This window comes from Cyprinus carpio, chromosome B3, assembly GCF_018340385.1.
Source record: "Cyprinus carpio isolate SPL01 chromosome B3, ASM1834038v1, whole genome shotgun sequence".
Classification (NCBI taxonomy): Eukaryota; Metazoa; Chordata; class Actinopteri; order Cypriniformes; family Cyprinidae; genus Cyprinus; species Cyprinus carpio.
In genome coordinates, this window is record NC_056599.1 from 35,304,843 (window position 1) to 35,324,057 (window position 19,215).

Consider the following 19,215-nt stretch of genomic DNA (forward strand, 5'->3'; position numbering starts at 1 on the left):
AAGCAGAGCTTTAATCGGGGAAGGTTTTTTTTTAATGCCAATGCGGTGAAAGAAATGCATTCAGAGTGCACTCACCATCCATCGCACCAGAGGGAAAAGTACCCCCCTCTTCCCCGGACTGCGGGCTGCGGGGCCCGGAGCCTCTCACATGTTTCCCGTTCTTCACATTTTTATACAGCCCTATTTACAGACTTCAGCGCAAAGTCAAATCTCTGATATTCAGTGTTATTCAGTGCGTGTTATAGGACTGGGAAACCTCTGTCCTTTTCCCAGGATACCCGGCTTCTGCTTTAAAAATGAAGGTGACGTTCTAATGTGGAACAACGCCTCCTCTCCCGGGCCAACGAATTACGAATCATACTATGTGAAGGCTAACTCATGAATATTAGTGATGTAAGATGACGTTTGGTCCGTGGGATTAATTCATTTGCTGAAAGGTAAGGGGTGTTCGGGAATGAACGATTCATACTAGTCATGGCGTGGCTCATGAATATTAGTTCGCGTGCTTTAAGCCTCACGAAGGTTTTCAAGCAACGTCAGCACAATGTTTTTGGAAAACGCAGGCCAGGTTAACGTCCATAGCCCGCGCCTTTGCCATAGTAAGATCTGTATTCGTTTCCCGGGAAGTGGCGTCATATGGTACGGACTCGTACGATGAGCGGTGACGAGCAGCAGCATTACTTTACATAATCACAGCTCTCATGTCATGTGACAGGTGTGATTAAGTGTTGATAACCTGTAACAAATAAATGCATGGAACCAGGATAGCTATGATGCACTGACGATATAGATTTATAGAATTAGTTTACAAAGAAATCAGTAACATATAGATTATTAGCCTATGTGTTCAGTTCACTTTTATATATCCCAATAATACTAAAAAATAATTTCTAAAATTGCCAGTCAAGATCTATTATAGCCTATTGGTTTCCTTTTAAAACGGAGAGGCAACTTTATTTCTCTTTTGAGATAATAATAATAATAATATTTCTATATACACATATTTAGTGTTGAGGTGTGAATAATAAAACACTTATGGGCTAAACTGCAGGTATCTATGTAATCATACAGATAGCACATTTTCTTAAAACCTGACACCAGGTCAGAAACACCCACAGCCCAAAAAAAGATATTGAATTTTAAGATATTCAATTATTCAATTTCAGTATTACTATTTAATTATAAGTATTATAAATATTTTTGCAGGCTAATTTAACACACAAGAAAATGCGACCAATATCTGCTTGTTTTTGCATACCAAAAGCAGTTTTGTGTTATCAAGGTACAGTACAAAACACAGAATCTGTGTATCTTTTTAAGTTGATATTTTATTTTTAAAGTGTAAACCTAGTTCCAGTTCTACAAAACATGGCACATTAGAGTTTAGACACAAATGTTCACACAGATGCATAGTTTTAATCGCTAAAAGGCCACATATAGTTACTGTAGAAATACATCAAAATAAAAAAATCCCTTAGGATAAACATTTCTGTGCATCAGTATTTGATGCTGTAACCTAACTATCAGTGAAGATCAAAGGACTCTGCAGTAAAAACCTCATTATAGTTGAAAAATATGTATCTGTCAGTTGTCCTATCATGTGTGTGGACCACAATGTTTATACATTTTTGTTGTTGTTGTATCATTTCCAATTTGTTTTTATTATTGTTTTTTTATTTAAAATTCAATTTAAAAAAAAAAAATTATGATGATGATGATGATGTGGATGTTGACATTGATGGTATTGATGGCTGCAGCACACTGCAAAAAAAGTTGGGACAAAGAGGCGAGGTTTCCAACTAAGTTACATCCCCCTGTCCTTGTAAATTAGGATTTTTTAATAAGTTTTCTGAACTAGAGACTAATTGCTGCGCTTTATTACAAGTGGAATTTTTGGCCGAGGTGCTTGTCTTGAAACAGGCCTTCACTGCTCAACAGTCCTTGGTCATATCGTGTGTCTTATTCTTCTCTCATGTGGAATAACCACACATTGTAAATAGGATTCCCACTCTGTGTCTTTGTAAATCAATGCTGCTGTAGCACATGCAGGAATGAGGACCCGGCAGTCATCAATCTCAAATCATCTTGGACTTCTCAGGCCAAGGACGTCAGTTTTGATTGCCGTGTAGTTCTCTGTACACAATCCCGCCCACTCTATGCCGCAGCCACACTGGACCTCGAACACATGATGCAAGGTCACCCATGCCAATGAGGCCCTGATGTAATTTTCTACAATGACAGATGAAATGGGTTTTGTTTGCAACCTGTACCTCTGAGAAAAGTACGGGATAGTTCCCCTTTTGTCTTGGCCATGAAGAACTTGATGTCTATTTTTCCCCACGAAACAAGAAAATCAACAGATTGACACTTTCAACCATCATAACATAATTAAAAAATACTTGTTTTGGGGAAACCGACCCGCGGTTATGTCAGCAAAGTCCAACATTTTAAGAGAAGATATTAGCGCCCCATTCTGGAGATTTACAGGGTGCATCCCATAAATTAGAATGTCGTGGAAAAGGTTCATTATTCTGGTAAATTAACTTAAATTGTTGAAAACTTGTGTATTAAATAAATGACAGTGCACACAGACTGAGTAGTTTAAGTCTTTGAGTCTTTAATTGGGCTATGATTTGGCGTATACATTTAACAAAACCCAACCAATTACTATCGCAACAAAGTAGAATACTTTTCATAATACCAAGATTAAAAAAAAAAAAAACCATTGTTTTGTGATCTGTTGGCCTTCTGGAAAGGAGGTTCATTAATGTACATGTATCAATTACTTGGCAGGGGATCCTTTGAGTGCTTTAATTATGCCTCCATTCGGTTTGTGCATGGAAGGTGATCAGTTTGTGACAATGCTAAGGTGGTATGAAGCCAGTTCTTATGAAGTGGCCTTCAGCTCATCTGCATTTTTGGTCTGTCTTGTTTCGTCATTTTCTACTTGACAATTCCCCAAGATTCTCTATGGGGTCAGGTCTCGGTGAGTTTGTGGCCATTCAAGCACAACAACACATTGTCATTTAACCAATTTTTAGGTGCTGTTTGGCAGTAGTGGGCAGGTTTGCCAAATCCTGCTGGAAAAAAGAAATGCGGCATCTTCGAAAAAGATCTTGGTCGAGCAGAAGGGAGTAGCATGAAGTGCTCCAAAAATTCTTGGTACGTAAACGGTGGCTGCAGTGACTTGGTTTTCAAAAAACACAATGGACGCAACACCAGCAGATGGACATTGGGGGGGGGGGGGGGCAAATGCAATCACAGGACGTGTGGAGACTTAACACTTGACTTCAAGCAACTTGGGCATATGGCGCCTTCTCCAAACGTCCCACACTCTCAGGAACTTGGTTTCCAAATTTACAAATAACAAAAACTTGCTCTATCTGAAAAGATGACTTGGACCACACTGGGAACAGTCAGTTCTTCTTCCATCCTTAGCGCCACACACACAAGCAGTAAGAGTCTTGAGGGTGTGTCACGTGGGCTTACAGGATGTGGCTTAAACAAGAAGGAACTCCGACAATGTAGCCAAATTCCTTGACACCCGATCTGTGTGGGGTGGCTCTCGCGCCTTGACTACAGCCTCGTCCTTTCCTTGTGAACTTCACTCCAAATTGTCTTGAAGTATTTGCTGACAATCTCATAAGGCTCTCTCGGTTGGTTGGCATCTTTTTACTCCCACAACATTTTCCTTCCACCTCAACTGATCGCTTATTGCATGCTGGGATAAGAGATACCCTCTTAGACTAGAACAGCCAAGCCAGCTTCTGATTGGGTCAATGGAATGTGTGTGCCGATACCCTCCTTGTGGAATGGGAGAGGGTGTCATGATTCGTGTCTTCTGACAACTATCAGCATCAGCAGGTCTTCCCCATGACACTGTGTAGCCTTTGTGAACCAAGCTTGGAGAGACCATGATTTTCAGAAGCTCAGGAAACCTTTGCAAGTGTTTTGAGTTGAGTACGGGCTGATTGGCATGTCAACCATATTCTAAGTTTGTTGAGGATTAGTGAATTTGGTTGGGTTTTTGTTTAATGTGAGCCAAAATCATCACAATAAAAGAAACCAAAGAACTTGTCTTTAACCACTTCAGTCTCGTGTGCATTGATTTATCTTAATACAATGAGTTTCACAATTTGAGGTGAATTACTGAAATAATTAAACATTTTCCACGACATTCTAAGCATTGAGATGGCACCTGTAGGTGATTGCAGTAAGACCATAGGTTCTTATCCAGCAGATGGCGTCCACAATTACTTGCATCCAAGGAGAGCAGTTGTCAAACCATTTCTCTTCCTTCATTTTCTCAAAAAAGTAAAATTGTCAAACTAATAATAATATGGTTTTTTGTTTGAGTTTCTGAGTTCTATTACAAAGACCATTAAGAACGATCCGGATACCCAAAACAATAAGAAAGTTAAAGACAGGGGACACTTTACACCCAAAGAACAGTAGAAGCCAGCAAGAAAAGAATGAATGGGACACAATGCGCATGCGTGTTGAAATTAAAAACGCTACCTATCTATTCTTCTGTTATCACTATAGCTGTTGTAGGCTATCTAACGTGTGTATGCAATGTAAAGTGTATGCCAATTTCAGTATTTTTAAATTGTTCCTCTTTTTATTCTTCTTCTAAGACCAACATTTCTACAATATTATATGCAGCCTATAGCATTCAACCTATGACCATTAAACGGGTTGTAGTGTTTGTTACTACTAAGCACATAAAACCGTAAGCTGTATAAAAGTGGGCATGTAGCAAATTATATTTTTTTAAGCCATTAATGTCGGCTTTAGTGACCCTGTTCACCTCTGATCCCCTTAGGTAAATAAATATTTGGGACTATTGCTATTTCTCCTGAAAAAACTATCAGTTTTTCCTGTTCTGACAAGAGTTATGATCTGGATTTACTTCTTCCCAAGGGGACAAAAGCTTTCTTGTCCCTCAGCAGTTTCAATCTCCAAATCCACAGGTATCATTCTTGATAATTGTTTCAGCCTTTGGTTTGCTTGTCATACGTTGCCCTTTGTCTGTTTGGTTTGCAATCGTCTTGAGGGTAAAAAACAAAACAAAAAAAAGGTAGCTGTAAATAATCACTGACAATAAAATGTGCTAGTGGGGTAATTGTGTTCTTTTTGTTTCCTATAAAAATTACTAATAGTACCTCAGTGACCTCACAATACATGTTAATAATTGCAGTATTATGATGTGTAGCATAGCATGCCATGGCTTACTTTTTTTTTAATTTCGGGAATCGGATAAATAATACACAGTTGCAACAGGGAGCCAATTGCAAATAAGCAGCCCACTCAGGAACCTGGAAACAAGCTACGACCAAGCGAGGCCACACACTCCCATTTCTTCACAAAGTCGTCTTCAAAACGTAGTGGGATACCCTTCAGAGAAGCACCATAAAAACAAACTATAACATTTTGACAAATGCCAGGTATGGTGAGGTGTTTTACACACTTTTTCCTCTCATTTTATATTTCAACATTGACAACATAAGCCTCGGATTTATTTGATCCAAAATACAGAAAAGGTTGACAGTGTTGACACTAAAGCAGTAATATTGTGAAATATTTGTCTTTTTACTATTTAAATTACTTTATTGACATGAAAAAAAACTTATTATGAGCACACAAGTGATGATAAATATCAATAATCATGTTAGAAACAAGGAATGCACTGTTTCGTCAATTGTACGATCAAACACAGCGAAGAAGAATAAGTATTATTAATAATAATAAAAATAATCATAATAATACTGTTTGTTAGTAGCAATCAGAATAAATTAGATGATTTCGAAAGATTGGTGACTGGAGTTAAGTGCTGCTAAAAAATTCAGTGAAAGTTGCTTTACGAGTGTTCCTACTCAAAACTGTTTTAACTGCACTCGCAATGACTCTCAAGTTATGTTGGGGGATAAGTAATAATTATAAATAAACTACAAACATAAAAAACATATACATATTATTGTGTCATCACATTTTTCTCTGTAACTCTTCACTCTCGGTCACATACTGCGACTGAAATGGTCTCTATATTGCAGCTCATTATGTGGGGGTCTTTGTCTTTCATCCAGGTGTACCAGCTCACACAAATATTCATGATAGTTTGAGATGCCCTGACTCGCATATGCCCTTTTGAAACGCAAAAAGGGTGAGAGAAATTTTAAATTAATCTATTGTTTTCTGTGAGTGGAGGTAAACAAGATGATCATATTCACATCATTTTGAAAAAACAAAAATTCTGGGCTACAAGCTCACAGGTTTAGACAGGTCTTGTGAAAAATGTTCTGTATGTGTTTATGACCTGATTTCAGTGACTTCAAAATTGTAGTTTTATAGCATCAACCACACATAAACGTTGTTTATCTATCAGGAAAAACAAAAATCATGTACCATACATGCTTATTTTACATATTATTGTAGCCCAGTTTGTACTGATTAATAGTGTTATTACGACCTTTAGCCAATGCATCTATTTATGTATGCAACTGGAAAAGGAGAGACGCAAAAGTCAGGGGAGATGTCAAAACTGTCTCCAGGGGACCCCAGCAGAAAACCCCGTTAGACCACAAAGAGGGTTAAGAGCAGCTTTCGGATTTCTGCCTTTTGTTGTGCTATTTTATCCTACTTGTCTCTTTTGTCAATTCTGTAAAGGAAGTGTTCTGATCTTACAACTCATTATAAGAGCTCTTGCAGGGAAAATGGTCTTCAGAGGTGTTGCTCGAATAAACAACAGGAGGAGCTAGAAGATATGGAATCATGATTTGCCGTTGCTGTGACTTCTTTCTTGAGTAACTTGCTTTACAATTTGCCCTCCTTTTCAGAGCATGATTGAGGACCCTATATGGTTCAAATATGGAATTGTCATGTACATGTAGCTGCGAACGACGCCCAGCAGGGCTATTCTGAGAAACAGTGAACATAAACAAATCCCACTAACACATAATATAGAGTATTCATTTTCAAAACACTGGACAGGGAAACAGCACTCAGGCGACCACTTTCTCCGGACTTGAATACCTAAGGTCTGTAGTGATCTTGACCCCTACAATCGTTTTTGATGTTTCAGAAATGATCTTCCAGAAGTGTATTACCATTCTCTCAGTGTTAGAATTGATTCCAGTCGCAACAGATTGAATCCCTGGATCTTTTATTTATTTATTTTTTTTTTTTACATGTCTTGCATACTAAGTTGCCCATTCATGAATCCTGGAAAGTATGTCTTTTGTCAGCACTTCTAGTTCTGTGCTAATCTCAAAAAGAACGACCCCCCCCCCCCCCCGAATAAAAGCCAGACATGGCCTGAGGCTCAGCTCTTAACATTGTAGATTTTGTGAACAAGCGGTTTTTCAATTACCGCTGGCCAAAAACTCCTCAGCTAATTCTGCTTGAATTTCTGATATTAAACCACAGTTGGAACTCCAGTGTCGGGGATTCACATGTTTATGGTGGAATGGAGATTTTACTATCACTATGCATGTATTTCCCTGCACACTAATTCCAAAACATATTGTTTGCAGACTTCTCATACATTGTTCTTTTTGAGTCTGGCGCTAGTGAAGTCAAATCGGTAGGAAACACACAATGTGCAGCATGGACAAACCCTCCAAATCCCAAAAGCCAAGACACTCTTTCCATTAGCGGCATACTCTGACTCAAATTTTGCCTTTCCTGGAGGTTGGATAGGCGTAAGTTACTGTCCATGTGAGTATAGCATTTATTGGAGTAAAAACTGGGCACTAATTTATTTTGACAAATCCAAGGAGGATTTTGATCGTTCTTTAGGTGGAATCAAAGGGAAGGGTTAGGACTGGTTCTGTATCTATGGTTTACTTGACGCCATTTATAATTCTTGCTCAATTTTTTTAAACGCCTTCTTTTTGATTCAAAACAGTTCGCCTGAGCTATTGCAGTTTTTGGGAGAGGGTTGGTAATGAATTTACAAAATATAAAATGCCCTTGAAAAAAATAATAAATCTGGTTTGCACACAACAATCTCATTTGTGATCTCTTCACACTTTGAATACTGGTAATGTTCTCTTTTTGTCATGCCATGCATATAATTGATCCATGCATACTTTCATATCACCAGATTTATTTTTTATTATTTTATATTTTTTGACCGACCATTGACGCTTGAGTAGAAGTATCACAGTCTACAGGTTTAGGCGATGGTAAGATGCAAGAGCCATTCAGTTGTTGGTACTTGTCATTGTGCCATAGTACCAGAAGTTTAAATGTTTATAAATAGTAGTACCTGTATGAATTAAGTTATAAGTTTTATTTTGTAATCATAACCAGAGTGGGTAATAGCCCTTCCTCCTCACCATGTAATTAAAGCCAAGATGACAGTTCAGCATTTTATTTTATTTATATTATTTTTGGGTTAATTAACGTGCATTATCTGGGTATATTAAAGTAGCTTTGTTTTTTTTTTTGTATTTTTTTTTTTTTTGTGTGTGTGTGAGCACACTACTTGCACTATTTTTGATAATAAAAACTGGCAAATAATTAGGCATAAGTACATAAACTTAGGATTGCACTATTTATCTTTTTTTACTCATTATTTTGACACACTAGATCCCACTCAACTTCACACAAAAAGGCAGACACTCCATAAAAATGGTAATTTAAGGGACCGTAAGGGCAACAATAAATAATTCTCATCAAAATGGACATGAACACTAGTACCTAAAATTACAGAATGACCAAAGGCAGGATAACCAAAACAACAACATGGCCAGCAAACACGTTAACAATGCTTAAGCATTTCAAAGGGTTTTTTAAAGGGTCTATTAGCAGTCCGAAATAGTCTAATATGGTCTGACTTTTAAATGCCTTTGTTAAAATTTCAGGACAAGGATTTGTCAATCCAACAGCAAATACTGAGCTGTAAATAAAATTAAGTACAACATCTCTTTTATTATTTGCCCTGGACCTGAAACATCGTGGTGGGACAATGTAGCACACTGTCATTTGCAACAATTATGGTTGCATTAAATGATCCCTTTCAAGCATAATATTTGTAAAGAATCTCATTTTAAATAGGCGTCGTGCACCAGCAAGTAGGCGACTATTCCTAACACAGCCAAAGGTACATGATATATTTTCCTTCAGGATGTTATGTCTGATAGTATAATAAGATAGGAGATGTGTGAAGGTGAGGAATGTCTCGGATTTATGATGATGGGCTGGGCCCCATTTAAATTGTTGCCACTGGTCCAGGGGAGAGAGGATCTGGGGCTAGCACATGCTGCAGACGTAAGTGGGTAAGAAGGACGAATGCTGTCCGCTACATCACAACCCATCGATCACCTCTCCCCTCGTTCGATGAATGAGCATAAATTTAGAGTCTCACATCACTGGGGGGAGCCCAGTCTGGGGAGACTTCCTCTGGTGAGGGGCAGGCCGCAGTGTATACTGGAAGGCTGAATCTTAGATGGTTCCATGGACAGAGTCAACAACTCCGTATAGATAGATATATGTACAATATAATTACCATTATATTAGCTACAAAATTAATTGCCAATTTAATGAAGGGACCCCTATTTCAGTTGTATCTTCAATTGATAAATGATGTACTCTATTGACAAATAAGCTATGTGTGTGTTGATATGGAGTGACAAGATGCCCTTGATATTATTACAGTAATGTATGGTTAATAATCAGTTTTAGTTATTTTTGAATATAAAAACTAATCAAATTACAAATAATAATAATATTAATAAATACATTTCAAGTGTTGTTATGTAGCTGCTTGCCATGATGTATCAAACCATATAATTGGACAATTGCATGCAGCAGTTTTATTGGAAATTTGTTTTTAGCCACAGTTTAAAAGCTGAGAGAAAAGTGCTAATAAAAGAAGCGTTTAGGGCCAGCGAACATTTCTAGAACAGAGGGAAAAAAAATTGCTTCTTGTATGCTACTGACCAAATTTAGTACAGGCACACCAAACAGTCGCTCATGATCCTAGAGGTTTTACTCACTGTCAAGCAAAAAATATGTCTCAGAGGTTGCTTATCTTAATTTTCTAAACTAGTCGACTGACATCTTTTTTTGGCTAACAGAGGAGAAGAGGAGATAATTGGGTGCCATCTCAAAGATAGCAGTCTACTAATACCAAAATGAACAGCAATAATAAAGCCTTCTCCACTGGTTTACTTTTACATGAATCGAACTGGGTCAATAACACACGATGCCCATGGAACATAGAACCAAAAATATATTAACATTCCATATTTCAATAATAATATCTCCTCAAAATACTGAGGTCAACAACTTTTCTCAAATGTAACAATTTGAGGGAGACTATGCGTATACTGTATATAAGTTCAAAAAGAGTAGTTGGGTCCATCAAGTTCCTTGATCTGTCTCCAAACATTTTTATTAGTTCTATACAAAATAAAAGAAGCTGTACAACATAAATCAATAACTTAGCAACATCCTGAAAAAAATGGTTAACAGCAGGGTTCAAAATCCACACTCATCTAAATTATTAATACAGGGTTGCATCTAAATGGCAAAAATGTGTTGACAACAATTTAATCAAAAATATTACATTCACCCATTTTGTTACGGTTGTTTTCATACCAAAGCCTGCAATAGATCTTTATTAACCCGAATTGAAAAATAATCCCCCCCAAAACATATTCTATCAATGTTTCCCAATACGAAACTCACATTTTGATATCTTTATTTGTTATTGAGCCACGAATATGAGACAAGAAACTATAGCTATTAGTGCCAAAATGATAAAAACCCTTGCCAGTCAACATTGCTCAGCAAACAGAAGAATATTGCTTGACTTCTAGCCGCATAATAGCTTGATGAATAAATTGCCATTAATGTGCTGACTGAAATGAAAAGAAACAAAACATGTCGGCGTTTTAGATAGGATTCATTAATGATGCAGGACCCATAAACAAACAAATGAAAGGCCTGTTGCATAGTCCCCCTGCCATTACATGATAATCATAGTCCCATAAAACAGTTAATTTAGCGAATGACAATCTCTCTGGTCCCACAAAACTTAGTGTGATGCTACTAGGCATGTTAACTCGACATTGAAACTTGAAATGACCATGTACAGTGACACAGATAGTGCTTCTCACAGTCGGTAGTTAACCACTGTCCTCTGACATAAGAATGTTGCCAAGCAGTACACATTGTGTAATTAATTGATTATGTTTCATCTATACTTTCTATACTGATGAAACAAAAGTTATGAAGTAGGTTTACCATTTTCGGAGAATTTTGTGAAAAGAAGATAATTTTGGAATTGGATATACTGCATGCCAAAAAGGCTAAGACTTGGCCAAAACAGGTTTTCTTAGAAAGCGATTGCTGGAACTGCCTTTGAGTCAGAAGGGGCTTATGATGCACTAGGATGCGAACTAGTGTTGAACAGAGCTAATAAACAAACATTTCGCTTTGCAGCGTGACTGTAATCTCACTTTAAATAGCCTTTCTGCCTCTCAGTCCTTTTACATACGTGCTAAAGACAAACTACCACAAACATCATTGGTCAAGAATATATCAATAATTTATGTGCACAGAAGGGGTACAGTGTAGCATTAAACACCGAGAAGTGCATTAAACACGAAACAAGTATGATGAAAACCTCCAAAAAGCTGCTTTTCAAAACTAGAAAACAAGATGGGTGGATGAGTTGAGTGCATTATGTGAGCAATGAGCTCTAAAAACAGACCAGTCATCGAAAGAATACAACCTATATGTGATAACGTGGGATGCATATTTTACTGTTGCAAAACCTTTGGCTGATGGTGCGGTAGAAGGTTTTTCCAAGAAATCTGGGCCTTTGAATCTACAAGGTGAGGTGGATGGAGGTAAGAGGGCAGTGCATTCTGTCACGTGAATCAGTTTTAAATGTGTTAATTGTTCCTTAGAGAGAGTTCACCATAACGAAAGCCGGTCCTTCATTACTTAGCAATGTGTTTCGGCTGTAAAATAAGCCCCATCTAGGTGACGATTAGACCTTTTTATCACCCTGAAGGTTTCATTTTTGCCTCTGTACATTATCCTGCTGATATTACACAATTTAATTTAATAAGAATGATAAACATTATATTGTGCATCAATATTTCAGATAAGCGTGAACACATTTTAATAGGAACTGATGTTTATGTGATGATGTTGCAAAGAATAAAATTACATTTTATTGCTTAGCCTACACCTAATTTGGAATATAGAGCAAAAGTCATATGCATTACTTTATGTATATATTCCCCTGTTCACTTCACTGATTCAGCTGATTTTCAATCAGAATTTGACAAGATGAAGTAATTTCTGGTGCTTTTTATTTTTATATTACACTAAACATACTGTATGTCCTGAGAGATAACAACAGAGGTATAGCATATTAAACCAAAGCCCATTTCATTGAGTACATTTCACTTACTCCCTGGATCATCTCCTCACAGAGGGGAGTCTCATGAAGCTTGGCCACAAAACATCTTTTGTGACTGTGTATGTAGTTCTGCTCTGGATCCAAAGACAGCATCTGTCCATCAGATATAGAACATGAGCAAGATGACAGGGTTGACGGTCAGTTAACTTTTAAAATATTGCCAAAGCTCTGGTTCCAAACCCCAGTGAGGGGTCTTCATGCTAAGCTGTCTGTAGACATCACCGCAAGCAGCATCAGAACTAAAAAAGAGCCTCAGACTGTAAGTGACTGATCCAAAATATTCTATATAGGTCAAAACACTGAACTCACAGTTGATTTCTGCAATAGAGTTTGATGTTAGAAAGTTAAGTTCAGTTTAAATCCAACAATACGCCTAATGAACAATAAATAAATACCACAAACAAGTGTTGGATAAAAAAACTCAACTTTTGTTAATTTATATACAAACCTTTTAAAAATGAGTTTGATTGCATCATATTTTTATATCACAACATAATAATTGTGTGGTGGTTAATGCAGTATTCATCGTCATTGTTTAGTTACGGCCTTAATTTTGTCCGCACATTTCTGCCACCCTTGTACATTAACTGGCAGTCACCACTGATAAGCTACTACTAAATATATAGTAGAAGCGTACTTTTCTGTAAAAGAGTTGCTTTACGATTTGTATTAATGAAAAGCTTTGCTCTGATAAATAAATGTAAATAACACTAACATCATCCACCTTTCCTGTTCAGCTGACATTGATTTTCAAAATCAAGTCACATTCTACTTATTTCTTTACTTGTCTTATTTTACTCCGCTTAAGAATTATTGTTTATTATATAGTGGTTTGGAGAAATAGATAGATGCATTTTCTTTTTCAGCCAGTTTGTCACTTTCCGTTCTATGCCATGCCATACTTCCTTATTTGGTGTAAGCTTTCAACAGTCTTCATGTTGGGAGAGCATATATGATGCCTTAAAAATGGACAAAGGTTCACTAGGTTTTTGAACAGAACCTCAACTTAAATTCGGTCTGCTATTTTTGTTGCTCCCTCGAACATTATATGATAAACTGTGTTTTTCCCAACCACCTGTGCGCTGAAGAGAACTGCAGACCGGCTATGCACCCATTATGAAGCTTTCACACATTGGGTTTGTTATAGTTAGCTGCAGTAAAGCTGGAAATTATATCATTCAACAAAACCCAGATGTTCTGAGTGCAAGACATCTTCATTACAGAGATATGGAAGGAGCAATGAACACTGGCTTGTCACCACAATATTACTTTATATTCTTTTTAATACTCAGTGGCACTCAGAGTGAACAACACCCAAACCACATACCAGCAGAGCGCTACCCCCCCCATACTACTGAAAGCAATCACTCAATAATAAGACTTTGGTAAATTGCAAATTGATATAAAACTATTTTGTTCTATAATAATAAATTAAATTTTTTTTCTTATCAGGAAAGAAAAACAACAAAGTAGCTGGAGTAAGACATCAGAGGCATTTGCTAACATCACAAAAACTTGTGTTGGGCCGGGAAATTAACTGAGACCAGCCCATCCACACAAAGCCAGAACAACAAAACTCAGTCACGGCCGAACAAGTAGAATGATCAGTTTACCAACCGTTACACTTTCTAAAAACAAGTAAATGCCCCTCTTCGATATCTTTAAGAAAGGCTTTCCATGTCGAAAAGATGACATCACCTGCGACAGTCAACAGACCTCTGCTCTCCGCTAAAACGGTTATTCCTTGGTATATTCCTCAGAAAACTGTAAACATCATTCCACTAAGGGAATTTAATTTAACAGAAAAAAAAACTGAAAAATGAAAAGAATTTTGCTACTTTGTAAATTAAAAAATCCTATGTCTTAAGGGAACACCGCCTTTTCTGATAGAATGTGAATAAATTACTTTTTCCCCCCATCTGTATATCAGTCAGTGGAAAAATATAAAGCACGGTAACTCAAGTTGGCCTGGGGAACATTTAAACCCAAAATGAGAAATTAATTTTTTTGGTTTGACGAGGGTTGGGGTTCCAAAAGCATACATCCAGTCGTAAACCCCCAAAAAGGATAAAAATATTTCCAAAAGTAACCACTCCAATTCTTTTATTTTAACAATCTCTCCTTCTTTTCCCTTTCCCAAATGCATGTATTTTATTTTGTGTATAAGATCCTTGCTTAGGTTTGATGCCAAAAATGGTGTTCGGAAATTTAATTTTTTAAAAAAGTGTCATTGCAATATAGGTTATTTTTATAGGATTAATCCTTTCTTTCGTAACCGGGTTTGCTTATTTTTTTTTTTTAATAAAAAAAAACCCAAAGTTATTTTTTGGAATTAAAGCCCTTTTCACTAAACTGAGGTAAAAAAGAGGTGAAAATGAAAAAATGGAAAAACAAATAATTTGCGTTACTTTTTTGAAAAACGATATTTTTTGAAATTTAAAAAAAATGTGTTATTTTTAATAGCCCTTTAAGGGTAATCTACTGTTGTTATTTTTACCCAAGTGATGAAAATGGCATCATTTTTTTTTTTAAATCACAAGAGGTTTAAATTTTACAAGTGAGTTTTCAGATAATTTTGGGCTTTTTAAAAAAATTTTTGTGACCTCGAGAAAGTATTTTTTTTCTGTGGGGAAAAAAAGCAGCAAAAAAAAAAATTTTTGTGTTCCATGGCCCAATTTTTTTTCGGTTTGGTATAACATGGGTGACACACTGAAAAAAAAAAAGATTAATTGAATTTTCTAAAAAAAAATTTGAAGATAAGTTTTTTCAATAATTTATCTTGCTACTTTAAAAAAACACATTTAGTGATAACTTTCAAATTTTTTTTTTCAAAATGTAACAAAAATAAATTTTTTTGCCCCCCCTTCCTTAAAAATATGTATATAATTTTTTCGATTAGGCATATTTTTCTAATAATTTTGGGAACCCAAGTGTAATATTCCGAAATGATCGCTGATAAAAATTTTCGTTCATTAACAAAGGGGTTGTAAATGACATCAAGGGATTTTAGTGTTTCTGTTTAGATTTTATGGTCTAAAAGCAAGATCATCTTGCTGAATTTTATCCGCGACATATAACATAAGTAACCCTGTGCCTGATAAATGCAGCTGACCAATATGCTAAATGTTCCCGTTTGTGCATTATATGACCGTGCTTCTGTTTTGGACTTCACAATCATTGATGACACTGGTGGCGGCCACTTTTTCCTGGTATGAGGGCCTATGACAGATGTGATGGGGCCTGGCAGTGTAGCAACAGACTCTGCGGACCCACAGTTCTGGCAAAAACTCTGGAGAGCCTCATATTTGGAGGCGCTGGCGCACATCAAGCTCCACCTTCATGCTAGCATTTTCCGGTGAGTTTCTCCACACCTCCTGCTGAGCTCCGCCTTCTGTTTCTCCAGCTCACTCCTTTTTGTGGCTGACCGCGTTTGACGGCAGCTGGCAGCATAGCCGCGGTTTTTGAGCGTCGCGCCGCTGTTTCAACTGCAGGATCTCATCTTCGACAGACCACGTAAGTGCTGGTTCGAAAGCTCAGCACAGACATAGACATGGCTTCGTCATCTGTAAGACTTGTGCCATTTTCACCTGGCTCGCTTCACCTGCAGGGACCCATGGGACAAGATCAAGAGAGAGAAGTGAGAGTGAAAGGAGGCCAGGGGAGACTGAGGGCAACTGAAATGATCTTTAATAAACTGCGGTGATGAGCCTTATCCAGCACATGTACAGTAAGTTCTCTCTCTCTAGTGAGAGAAAAGGAAGGGTAAGAATAATAGTAATCTTAAGGTTAAAAAGCATATCAATTATGTTAACTTTCTCAGTGCTGTATAACATATATCTAATTTTTTAGTTCATGGTAGCGTATGCATTTGCAGCAGTACACCAATAGGAAATGTGCCTGTTTCACCACTGAATAAAAATAAATAAAAAAGGACATTTATCTCACAATTCTGACTTTTTTTCCTCCTAATTGTGGGTTTACGTCTCACAACTCAATTGTTTTTCTCTGAATTATGAGATATAAAAGAGTTAAAAAGTAAAATTCTAAGAAAAAAAAATCTTACAATTTCTAGTCTATATCTACAGTTCTGACTTTTTATAACTTGCAACTGTACATATTTATCATGCAATTCTGTGGAAAAAAAGAAGAGGTGGCAATTACCTGCTATTTTTATTCAGTTGCAGAAGCGGGCTTTATAAGTGTGCAGTGTGATTTATTGTGTGGTTTAATGCTCTTCTTCTGCTGATTTGAATTAGAAGCATTTTTACCGGAAATATCACCTGAACTTACCTTTAGTGCTTTGTTGCTGTTTGCTTAGTAGTCATACCACGAGACCCACTCTCCACTGCCTTTTCGAGAAAGGTCTGTGAATACAATAGAGAATTCTCAAAGTTCAGACAATTGTTTCTCAGTACAGAGGGTGGACACACATGATTTGATCATTAATATCTATTCCAAAATTCAATTTAATTCATGCGATACATTTCTAAGACGGAATATATGTTAATTTCTCTTTGTTGAAATAGAATGAAATAGAATAGAATTTCCGGGTTTAAAAAACCTTAAAATGAACAGATTGCAAAATAAAGTCATAGAAAAAAAAAAACAAGGGGTTTTTTACTTTTTGTTACTTTGAGTATAGGGTGAACTGGGTGGTTACTCAGTGACTCTATTCTGCTCTCTACATATGAAAAAGGCCCCTCCCTCAATGAAAGGTTTCCCATAAGGGGTTTTTTTAAACCTATTTCATCATTCACCAAGTGACAACAATTAGGCCTTGAAAGAACATCTACAGCACATCGTCACTTTGGTATTATAAGGTTTTAGCTGACATTTTTGTCAAAATAGAGTTATTAACAAATTCCTATTCTGTGATTTACATTATATATTTTTTTGTTGTGTACATTTTGGGGCTTTGTATTGAAAAAAAAAAAAATGTTCGATCTATAGAGTATATGGAATGCAAAACTTTGAAGCTCAATATCTCAAAACCACTAGGAATGCAGATAGAGCTTATAATTCCAAGGTGACAACATCTCTCCTCAACAAGCAGCATAATTTAAGGTATCATTCATATCAAATCTCTAATCTTAAGTATGATAAAAAAATATATATATAGTGATGCCCTCTCTTTCTTAGTGCTTTCTGAGGCAAGAAACACAAATAGTACATATCAGTTCAGGGCAACATTATTAACTGCAGTTCTGTTTTCTGCTGCACTCTTTTATGCCAAAAGGATGTAAAGGATGTAGCATGAAAGGCAGCAAGTTTAAAAAACAATAGTGCTTTTATTAAAAATGGGGAATCCAACTTCAGAAGATGACTAGGCCAAAATAAAAATATATAGTGTTTATTTATTTATTAAAAAAAAAAACTATATAACTAAGAAAAAAGTTCACTTACCTGACTTACCATAAATGAAGATCAAGAAAGTTTAGAATAAACAAAAGCGCTGCCTTCAGACCCATTACTTCACAAGTTTTAAAAACAATTTAGAAAAGCGATATTTAAAAAGACAAGAGAGTTTATAGAGGGCAATTCAAAATCAGAGTCAGAAAACATCAAATGCACCAAGCACAGACAACAAACACAATCCCAATCCAAACAAACAATGCATTTACTGAAACCGCGGCTCTATAAACAAAATCTAAGCTAAGAAAGGGTCTCTTTACAGACAAACTCTGCTGCACTACACAATCAAATTTCTCTTTGCTAACGTTTTGCCCAGAACACACATCAACTACTTTTTTTTAAGTACCACTGGATGTGGCTGCCCAAATCAAGGACACAGAAAAAGCGGCACAGAGATAAAAACAAAACATAAATGACAGGGGCTGCTTAACAGCCAAGGTATAACTATAAAAAGTGATTACTGCAAACAACCAAAAGCTTTTCCCAGAAGCACCAAACCAACAAAAAAACAAAAAATTTAACCAAGTATCAATTGTTTACGGTGATTTACAATTCTATTTAGACCTCAATATCAGATCCTGGAAAGACAAACCCATTATAGTGCTGGTTTTATTTTAATCAAAATGCTTGGATAACGCTTTAATAAAGTTAGGGTCATTCACAACATACTGTATATCATTAAGCTAAAAAAATAGGCTAGATGATTAGCAGTGCTGCATAAATATTAGGAAAAACAATATCTTACCTGGCCAAAGACCTTATTATCATAACGAACAACGGGAAACAGACTTCTTTTACACCCGATGTACTTGCTACATGTTGAAGAAGGGCATTCACTAATATTAGTCTGTTTCTCTCTTACTCCAGGTCACGTAGCCACAGATCAGTCTGTACCCAAAGATCAGATGGTCACTGCAGTCACCCGATCCAGTACTATCGGGCCAATGGTGGACCAGCACCAAAAAGGACCTCTAAGCCCTGAAGTCAGCTGGGACCGGGACAACGTGGCAAAGAGCAGTTCCCCAGAAAAGACCTTGCCTCGGGCGGCCCCCGGGACAAGACCACAGGAACCAGTTGGTCCTCTGAATGTGACTTTGCTGCAGCCGGGGTTGAATTTGGATTTCGTCTGGTCGGGAGGAGAACTGGCCCCCTGACGGGGGCCTGGTTTCTCCCGGGGTTTTTTTCTCCATTCTGTCCCCTGATGGGTTTGGTTCCCTTGCTGCTGGGGACACTTCTTTTCCCGGGGGATATCGTCGACTTGATTGCACAGATACTTTTTAAAAGCAAAAGCTGAGCTGGATAATGACATCACTGAATTAATGATGAACTGCCTTTAACTGAGAAATTACTATTGTTTTTGC

General features: G+C 36.9%; 1 pseudogene; it reads right to left on the minus strand.

Annotated features, from left to right (window-relative positions):
* Positions 1–15,582: 15,582 nt before the first annotated feature.
* LOC122134640 lies at positions 15,583–18,622 on the minus strand (annotated as a pseudogene).
* Between the last annotated feature and the right edge of the window lie 593 nt (positions 18,623–19,215).